Here is a 10,000-nt window from a genome sequence, read left to right on the forward strand (position 1 = left end):
CATCTCATATCAAATGGACAATGATACTGGCTGCGTCTTACTAACCCCACTGGACAGCTGTTCAAGTAAGGTAAGTTTCAATCGAGCCATTTGTTGTCACGTAAAACTGGGGCAAAGTCAAAGGCAAAATGAAAGGACAATTCGAAAAGAAGTGTCTGATGTTTATTTTTCGCTGAAAATGTTTGTTCGCGATAGATTTTCATGATCCAGACAGCTTATTTCACATTAGGAGCCTTGTAAACGTTTTTTTCAAGTCTTGCGAACATTGTTATTTTGATGAAAGCAACAGACTTTCATATTTTATTTCCTAAGCTTATTGTTCATTGACGATTCAATGCCTAATCAATGTACTACGTCTCCGAACATGAAGGATTGCCAAAGTAAAGATATCAACACCCCTGAAAAAAACGTGGCTAAGACTTGCTTATTGCCCTTTTTTCTAGATCAACTGGAATTCGTGATGATGTGGAGTTTTTACTCGAAGAAGAACTGAACAGTATCCAGCTTTATGAATTGCACATGGTTTATGCGAAATACTACTTCTGAACAAACAGAAATTGGAAAACACAATGTCGAAGTCATGTGTGTGAAAGTAAAATTGAAGCTTTCTTTCTAAATACTTATTGCTATGTGGCTCTCCAGAATGTAATTATTCATAGATGTGTGGCTTTGCAGGATTTAAATCATTATCAATGACATTTTGAAACACATTACGTGTAGCTTGAGCCTAAGACTTGTGACTTTCTTTTGACAATAATATAAACGTCAGTCAAATTTCCATCATTTGAGGCTTTAGTATATCTAGTAGGAAGTAAATACAAGTAGAATGTAGTCAGTCAATATCATTATTGCGTTTAGGTCACACAAAACGTGGCATTCTGGCCAATCTTGATGAAATTGGGAAATATTCTCTTCCAATATTTTAAATTTCTTCTGCATAACTTAATTACCAGTTTTCAGCTAGAACTGGTGATGTTAAGAGTAGGATCCATATAGACCATCGTAGTGTGCAACTGTCGCTTTTAAAAAAATTACCCTTTCCTATTGTGAAAGCTCAGTTACTGATGAGGTTGACAGTGGCATACAGACGTATCGTCGGAGTGCGCAACTATTCTTGTCTTATTGTAAAAGCTTGGGTACTAATGAGGTTGACAGTGGCATCCAGACGTATCATCGGAGTGTGCAACTATCGACTTTTAACATTCTTGTCCTATTGTAAAAGCTTGGTTACTAATGAGGTTGACAGTTGCATCCAGACGTATCGTCGGAGTGTGCAACTATTCTTGTCTTATTGTTAAAAGGTTGGTTACTAATGAGGTTGACAGTGGCATCCAGACGTATCGTCGGAGTGTGCAACTATTCTTGTCTTATTGTTAAAAGGTTGGTTACTAATGAGGTTGACAGTGGCATCCAGACTTATCGTCGGAGTGTGTAACTATTCTTGTTTTATTGTAAAAGCTTGGTTACTAATGAGGTTGATAGTAGCATCCAGACGTATCGTCGGAGTGTGCAACTATTCTCGGTTTCCACTCACGTGACACCGACCATGGCAACGGTTGTTATCCGCCATCTTTGTGCCCCGCAAATGTAAACAAATCTAAGGCGCGAGTGCGTGAGTTCTACATCTACATGTTCCAGCACTCGGCAAAGTCCTTTTTTGACTTGTGGCTGTTTCTGCTTAGGTGGCCTCATACACCACAAGCCTTTTTAGAGACATCAACCGCCAAGCCGGCCACTTCTGCTAGAGAGAACAGGACAGCCGCAACACCGGGGACTTTATCCCCTACTCTTCTCGAATAGTGCTTGGGTTCTTTAACGTCCCACAGGGCACTTAGGAACATAGAAGATATTCGTGAGACGGGACCTACGGTTTATAGTCCTTATCCGAGAAGACTTGAAACTCTAACCATTTGCAGACGAAATTACAAAGGCAGCACTTTCTCCTCAGTTATTTTGAGATCCTGAGTGTTGATCCGGCCGGGGTTCGAACCCGCGACCTCCCGCGTGACAGCCCGACGCTCAACCAACTGAGCCACTGGTGCGCGGTTAAAGAGATGGTTCTCTGTATTGTGGTCGGTTGCGGAAGAAAAAGCGGGATTCACAAGGCAAAATTAAGTAAAATACCCTAGAATATCACAAATCAAGGCGAAGAGTGGGAAGAATTGACGCGGGAGAGAAGAAATCGATGGATTTCGGCGGTGAGTCGTGGCGAACATCCTTGAAAGCGAGCGTGTCTGTGATCGTCATTTCGTTTCAGGGAAGCCTGCAGCTACATGGGACAGGCACAATATAGATTAGGTTCCAACTTTAAATCTCGGTAAAATGGAATTTAAGGCAGACGAACAGAAAGATCAAAAACAGAAGGCTTCAGAAGAAAGGGCTGAAAGAGCGAAAGAACGCAGGAAACGCGCCATTGAACGACAAGAACTCGAAGTTGACCAGAAGAGAAATCATCTAAATGTGAGTGGCGATCGTATTGTTGGTATCCACTTCACAAAGGCTAAAACGCAAGTACCTCAACAGAAGATGTTGAAGAAGAAACTGCTCTTGCAATTGCCAATACGCCTGAAATGGAGCTATCAGAGCCCACTTGTTCCACTAGTTGTGCTACAAGCGATGCTGAGAACCAAGCCGAAGACAGCGTCCCAGAACCTTTAAAAGACGCCGAAACACAGACCGAGGAGTTCGCGTACATGTTTTACAGACCAACTTATCAAGCTCCGGACAGAGAGTATTTCAGATCAGATGATAACGTTCGCTTTTATACGGGGTTACCATCCTACCAAATTCTTGTCTCAATATTGAACCACGTGGCGCCCTGCGTGAGTCGATGTACCCAGAAATTGGATGCATTCCAGGAATTTATTATTGTTTTGATAAAGCTGCGGCTCAACGTCCCTTTTCAGGATCTGGCCTACCGTTTCTTGGTATCGGTAGCAACTGTTTCACGGATCTTCTGGGCATGGATAATTGCCATGGACTACAGGTTGTGTCAGCTTGTTTACTGGCCAGAGAGAGAAAATCTCTGGAAAACAATGCCAATGTGTTTCAGGTATGCCTTTGGCAACAAGGTTACTGTGATCATCGACTGCTTTGAGGTTTTCATTGAAAAGCCAACAAATTTACTAGCAAGAGCACAGACATTTAGTAACTATAAACATCATAACACCATAAGAGTATTAATAGGCATCACCCCTCAAGGATCTATTTCATTTGTTTCTGAGGCATGGGGAGGTAGAACCTCTGACAAGTTTCTGACTGAGAATTGTGGATTTCTCAACAAACTTTTACCAGGAGACATGGTCATGGCAGACAGAGGCTTCACCATCAGTGAGAGCGTGGGATTAAAACAGGCTGAACTTGCTATTCCAGCATTTGCTAAGGGGAAGGCACAACTAGACCCAATAGATGTCGAAAAGACCAGAGGAATTTGCGAACGTGCGGATTCATGTCGAAAGGGTGATTGGGCTGCTGCGTAACAAATACACAATTTTAAAAGGTACCCTACCAACAGACTTTCTTAAGGGTAGTGCTAATGAACCACCAGATTCCCAGGTTCCTATAATTGAACCCTTAAAAGGGTTTGCTCTGCTCTTGTGAATTTATGTCCTCCAATAGTACCCTATGATTAGCCCTGTCTTTTGTTAGTCATCATTTGGAGGTCATAGCCATATTTTACCCTTTAAATTTGTTAGTATGCAAAAATAAGTGGTAAGTTGTAATATTAATGGGTGGGTTTTTCTGTCATTATATGCTCTTGCATGGGTAAAAACATTCTTGTCTTGTTTTGTAAAATGACTATTTATTTCCCGCTTATGACTATTATTTCCCGCTTTTTCTCCCGCAACCGACCATAATACACAGAACCATCTCGAACTCACGCACTCGCACCTTAGATTTGTTTACATTTGCGGGGTTAGCACATAACAACCGTTGCCATGGTCGGTGTCACGTGAGAGAAAACCGAGAAAAAAATAGTCTTGAGACTTTACTCAGAGATCCACTTGTGATAACAAAAAAGCATTACTGTAGAACACTAATAGGAAGGTAAATAATACTGTGAATTACATTAGTCTAATTTCGGAATATGCTGGCATGTACTAAAACCAGGAACACGGGAACATTCCGGAACACCAGAACACCCGGATACACCATGGAATAACCCAAAACCTTCAATTTGGCTAAACCTAGACCTAAAAACCAACTTAAGGTCTGGGTAGACCTAGAGTTAGCCAAATTGAGGGTTTTAGGTTCTAGGGTGTTCCGGGGTGTTGTAGTGTTCCAGGGTGTTCCGGAGTGTTCTGGTGTTCCGGGGTGTTCTAGTGTTCCGGAGTGTTCCGGTGTTCCGGGGTGTTCCAGTGTTCCTGGTTTTAGTACATGCCGAATATGCCTTCCAGGAACTGGGCCTGGAACAGTAACAGAGCTCTGGATACCAAAGCATATTTACATGTACAATTAGCTATATTTCAGTCCAATTGTTTGCCCACATACAGTAAGCAACTTTACTAGGTGGTTTGAGTCACTGAATAAAAAAGAAAGTTAAAAAACAGGAAACATGCTTAATTTTTGTGCCTTGAGACAGACTGCTAAATGTGGACGCATTTTAGAAGTGTCAAAAGTTACATGCTTAGGATTTGTCCCCAAAGCAAGAGAAACAGCAAAGGCACTTGCATACACCCCACAGTCAATGTTATTAGTCTGCTGCTGAACTGGAACAAATTGAAGTTCAATCAAATTTCCACCTAGCAAGTCATTTGTCTGCTCCTCTATCTCTTGGCTTATGACATCATGAAATAAACTGTCATAAAGGTGTACCTTCCCAGGCAAACATCCTATAGAGCTAACACACACCCAGTGATCACTGCCTGTATGGAGAATTTGGATAAATTCCCCTGAAACTACATCAAAGTTTCGTATGGGTCCAAGGGTTGGACGTTGTAGGCATTCGAGCAATGGGTTTAATTCTGCTTGAACAATGTCACAGGTGAGTCACCCACACGAATCATTAATAATGTCATAGTCTGAATCATCTAGGTTTGCTAGGACCCTAAATTTGTCCACAGTGCCTCTTGTTTCATTACTGATGGAAATTTCATCTTCACTGTCACTATTGGAATCACTTGCCACAGTCACAGCTGTTGCCATTGGGGTTACTGGGGATGCATGGGTAGCAGAAGAAGTAGAAGTGGTACGTTCAACAAACTTTGAATTGGAATTTGGTTTTGGTCTGCAATACTCACACTACCATGTTGTCTTAGAATTGTTTGGCATTCTTTTAAACCCCAAACAACTCAAATGAAAAAAACTTTCCCTTTTCACAAGATGTACCATGGCACTCTAGTAGTCTGTCAGTGGGTGCTGCGTTAGTATTACAAATGCAAATACTGCTACACATCATGGCAGCCTGGTTCACTGCAGATGGTTGCTTGCCTTTCATTGACCTTCTGCTTTGCTTAAACGGTGGTAGCCTACAGCAGTGCGGGCAGTACCATAATTTCAATGTTGGCACCTCACTGAGAGATAAACATGCGATGTGAAACTTTCCGTAAGGGCATTCTACATTACTACAAGAAACCACATTTTCACTGTTTTGGCCTCTGCAAAAGCAAATACCATTGTCATTAGGAACACTTGTAAGCACATCACACCTCCTTGTAAACCATCTCCCCAGGATCTCTGGAAGAATGCAAATTCTCCAAAATGCTTCAAGTTTTGGTAAGACTGTGTGCACAGACAACAAAGTCATTAAACTTTCTCTCTGGCAGAGTAAACAACTGCTGCTGTACCTGGAATTAATAATTGTGTTTTCTTTTCAACATAAAGGTACCATCGACTTTTTCCAAACAAGAGCTGTTCTCTTGAACATATTTGTCAAAGTCACCATCTTGGATACAAATAAGGCATTTTACTTCACCATATCCCAACCCACAACAATCGCAAGAAGTTAGGAAATCAGGTGTGGCATGCAGGAATGGATATGGCTTGTCAATAAATAGTCCACATCTTGATACTTGAATGTTAACATGTCTTTTCTCCATATGTGTTTTGTATGCCTTAATAGCATATTCTTCATATTTGCAGCCATGTCCAATTGCCTTGCTGTTAACTTTATACAGATGTGGGTAACAAACAGACTTTATTACTGACTGTGAAGGTTATGCTATATTGCTGTGATAGACAGCACCACTTACAGAGGCTCCGATTCTTCCTGCTCGATGTCTAAAGAGTCCTTGTTCTCTTGTGTCCTGTTCAACTACTTTAATGTCCTCATCCGACAACATAATTTTGACACCTACACACTTCTGTAACAATTCTGGATAATCAAGTTCTAAATTGTTCAGGTCATAAAGATCTGATAGGACTGGCACATTCCGACTTTTAACAACAAACTGCTCAGCATATGGGTCAATTACACTAAGCACCACAGGTTTTATTTCACACAGATTAAGTGCTGCCAGAAATTTCTTCCTTTTTCTCTGTTGAAGCCAGTTGCGAAGGAATAGCAGTTTGTGCGTGAAAATTTGGTTAACTTTCGCGAGAAGCCGCTTTGTTTTGATCGAGGGAGTCAATTTTAATGTCAAGGTTTTCTTTGAGCATTTTCGCAAAGGTAAAGTCAATATCCCTAACTCTGTCATAGGTTACCTCATTCACGTAAGTTGGCAGGAGCCATGAGCATTTCAGTTGTGTGCATGCCATCTTTCCATTGATTCGTGCCCAGCATTCGATGTACATCATGGCGCTGGCGACATGCGATTATGATTCGCCTAGTCCAGCTTTACAACCTGAACAGTGAGCAGAAATTATTGCACTTTCACTCTCAGTTATAATCCATACATTCACGAGTGGATCGTTCATCCGCTGCGAATGTTGCACTTTAGCTGCAACAACGTACTTTCTGGAAATTATCTTTCCACTTACTGAAGTCAAAAACCCTGACACAACTTGATTATACGCTTCTAGACTCCTATAATTCTTGAACTGGTCGTTCGTGTAGTAGCTTGTCTGAAGAACTAGGTAACCAAATAAATCGGAGTTCGATTGGTGGCAAACATTCCGGATTGAACTCCTCACATGGGATAATTAAAGGGTCAATACCCACAACCGAAATGTTCTTTAGGTATCGCAGCTTTACATGGCTTTCCAAGGCCGTGGCATACTCTGAAAGCACAGGAATCTTGCTGCTAAACTTCTTTATTTCTTCTTCCTCAATTTCCGGGGATAAATCCATACCAAATCCGCAAAACAGCTCAAAAAACGCAAGAAATACCCAGAGAAGGCTTACATTTCCATATAATTTCACACTTCGAGGGGCACAAATATGGCGAACGTCCATATTTCGAAAGTACTGTGACGTCACGTAAAAATCAGGTCATCGCCCAGAATGCGGCGACACATTCGGGACTTTCGTGAGGGGTCCGCACGAAAATTAAAATCAATTAATGAGTTCAGACAGTCCCACAAAAGAGAAAGCGGCCCAAAACCGGCTACCTGCGCTCACGTTATGCGAATTTTGGGGCTACCTCGTTTACTTTCGTAAAAGTTAGCATACGGCTTTCGAAGATGAGACCTTGCCGTAAATAATGAGACATTTTTCGAGCTTTTAACAGCAGTAGAACAGGTTGGAAATTTTACTCGCAGTTGGCCTATTTTGAGGCATTTTCTGTATGGGGAAACTATTAAAGGCTGAATTTTTCCGTGAAAGATCGCTTTTCCTCGGAGTTAGCATAGGGCTTTTTTCATTTGTTATTCAAGGAAGCTCCCTGCCAATGCGCGATGTTTAACATTGTTGTCCTATTGTAAAAGCTTCGTTACTTATGAGGTTGATAGTGGCATCCAGACGTATCGTCGGAGTGTGCACCTATTGACTTTTAGCATTCTTGTCCTATTGTAAAAGCTTGGTTACTAATAAGGTTGATAGTGGCATCCAGATGTGTCGTCGGAATGTGCAACTATTGACTTTTAACATTCTTGTCTTATTGTAAAAGCTTGGTTTCTAATGGGGTTGATAGTGGAATCCAGACTTATCATCGAAGTGTGCAACTATTGACTTTTAACATTCTTGTCTTATTGTAAAAGCTTGGTTACCAATGCGGCTGACAGTGGCATCCAGACGTATCGTCGGAGTGTGCAACTATTCTTGTCTTATTGTAAAAGCTTGGGTCCTAATGAGGTTGACAGTGGCATCCAGATGTATCGTTGGAATGTGCAGCTGTTGACTTTTAACATTCTTGTCTTATTGTAAAAGCTTGTTTACTAATGAGGTTGACAGTGGCATCCAGACGTATCGACGGAGTGTGCAACTATTGACTTTTAACATTCTTTTCTTATTGTAAAAGCTTGGTTACTAATAAGGTTGATAGTGGCATCCAGACGTATCGTCGGAGTGTGCAACTATTGACTTTTAACATTCTTGTATTATTTTAAAAGCTTGCTTACCAATGCGGCTGACAGTGGCATCCAGACGTATCACCGGAGTGTGCAACTATTGGCTTTTAAAATTCTTGTCTTATTGTAAAAGCTTGGTTACTATTGAGGTTGACAGTGGCATTCAGACGTATCGTCGGAGTGTGCAACTTTTGGCTTTTAACATTCTTGTCTTATTGTAAAAGCTTGGTTACCAATGCGGCTGACAGTGGCATCCAGACGTATCATCGGAGTGCGCAACTATGGACTTTTAACATTCTTGTCTTATTGTAAAAGCTTGGTTACTAATGAGGTTGATAGTGGCATCCAGATGTATCGTTGGAGTGTGCAGCTGTTGACTTTTAACATTCTTGTCCTATTGTACAAGCTTTGCTACTAGTGCGGTTGACAGTGCTATCCAGACGTATCGTCGGAGTGTGCAACTGTTGACTTTTATCATTCTTGTCCTATTGTAAAAGCTTGGTTAGTAATGAGGTTGATAGTGGCATCCAGATGTGTCGTCGGAGTGTGCAACTATTGACTTTTAACATTCTGCCTGAGTGGCGAAATTCTTTGTTCTGGTGATGCCGGCGTGCTTTGTTTGCGTGTTTGAATTTTTTGTATTGTTATATTCCAGTGTGGCTCGCCGAGATGGCGGAGCTTTATTTTAATCATTTATGCTTCTGTGGTCTGCCTGTGTGGTGGTTATTATAATAATAACGTCTCGGGTTTGCCTGCGTTGCCAATTCGGACGTCTTCTGATAATGCGGCGGAATTGTACTGATCATACTGGTTAGGTTTGTGGAGTGAATTCTCTTTGCGTTAATGTGCATTAATAACACCTTTGGGATTTTGCCTTTGGTAAGGTGTTTTTGGATACAAAGTCCCATGAGGGTTTTTCTGTGGTTTTTGAAATGTCCCTTGGATTATTTGTGCTATTGATCAGGGTGAGTGACTCCTGTTGGTTTACCGTTTATCTAGGTAGCCACCTGACGTCCTGCTCTCAGGCGTGCTGAAGGCGCTCTCTCTTGGTCCGGAGCCCGGGTACAATTATCAATCGATTGGAATAGGTGAAATCCCTATTTAAACTCTCCCCCCTTTTTTATTTAGATGGTGGGTCGTAAGCGAAGGACAATGGTCTCAAAAGACGGGTTTCCGGAGCAAGCAAGTAACTGGGTAGAGTTCCAGAATCAGATTATAGGAATCAAATGGAGACACTGTGCAACTTGGGTGGATATGAACGGGGTTCCCGACCAGGGTGCGAGTGACAGAGGCTGTTGATTGGAGGGATGTCCTCTCGTCGAGCGTGTCTCTTGAGTTTAAAAGCTTTGAAATTGACAGTTTCCGATCGTTTCTTCGTTGGTGGCTTACACCAGAACGTTAAGGCTTATGATAATGTACTTGAGAATCATTCCTTAGCGGAACCTATTGGCAGGTGGATTGGAAATGGAGCGCACGTTCTCGAATTTGCCCGTCCGTTTTCGGGCGTCTATGAGCAAGTAAAATATTTTTCATATTTGCCGCCACCAAAGCAGTTTCCAAACCATGCGTCGTGCAGAAGGTTCTCAGAAAATTATTCAGTAATCGTGTCCTTCTT

At 41.7% G+C, this 10,000-nt stretch overlaps 2 pseudogenes; one reads left to right on the top strand and one right to left on the bottom strand.

The window, feature by feature from the left end:
• Positions 1-13: 13 nt before the first annotated feature.
• On the top strand, positions 14-3,632 carry LOC137989977 (uncharacterized; annotated as a pseudogene).
• A 907-nt stretch (positions 3,633-4,539) lies between these two features.
• On the bottom strand, positions 4,540-7,333 carry LOC137989978 (uncharacterized; annotated as a pseudogene).
• Between the last annotated feature and the right edge of the window lie 2,667 nt (positions 7,334-10,000).

This window comes from Montipora foliosa, unplaced genomic scaffold, assembly GCF_036669935.1.
Source record: "Montipora foliosa isolate CH-2021 unplaced genomic scaffold, ASM3666993v2 scaffold_483, whole genome shotgun sequence".
In the NCBI taxonomy this organism is placed as follows: Eukaryota; Metazoa; Cnidaria; class Anthozoa; order Scleractinia; family Acroporidae; genus Montipora; species Montipora foliosa.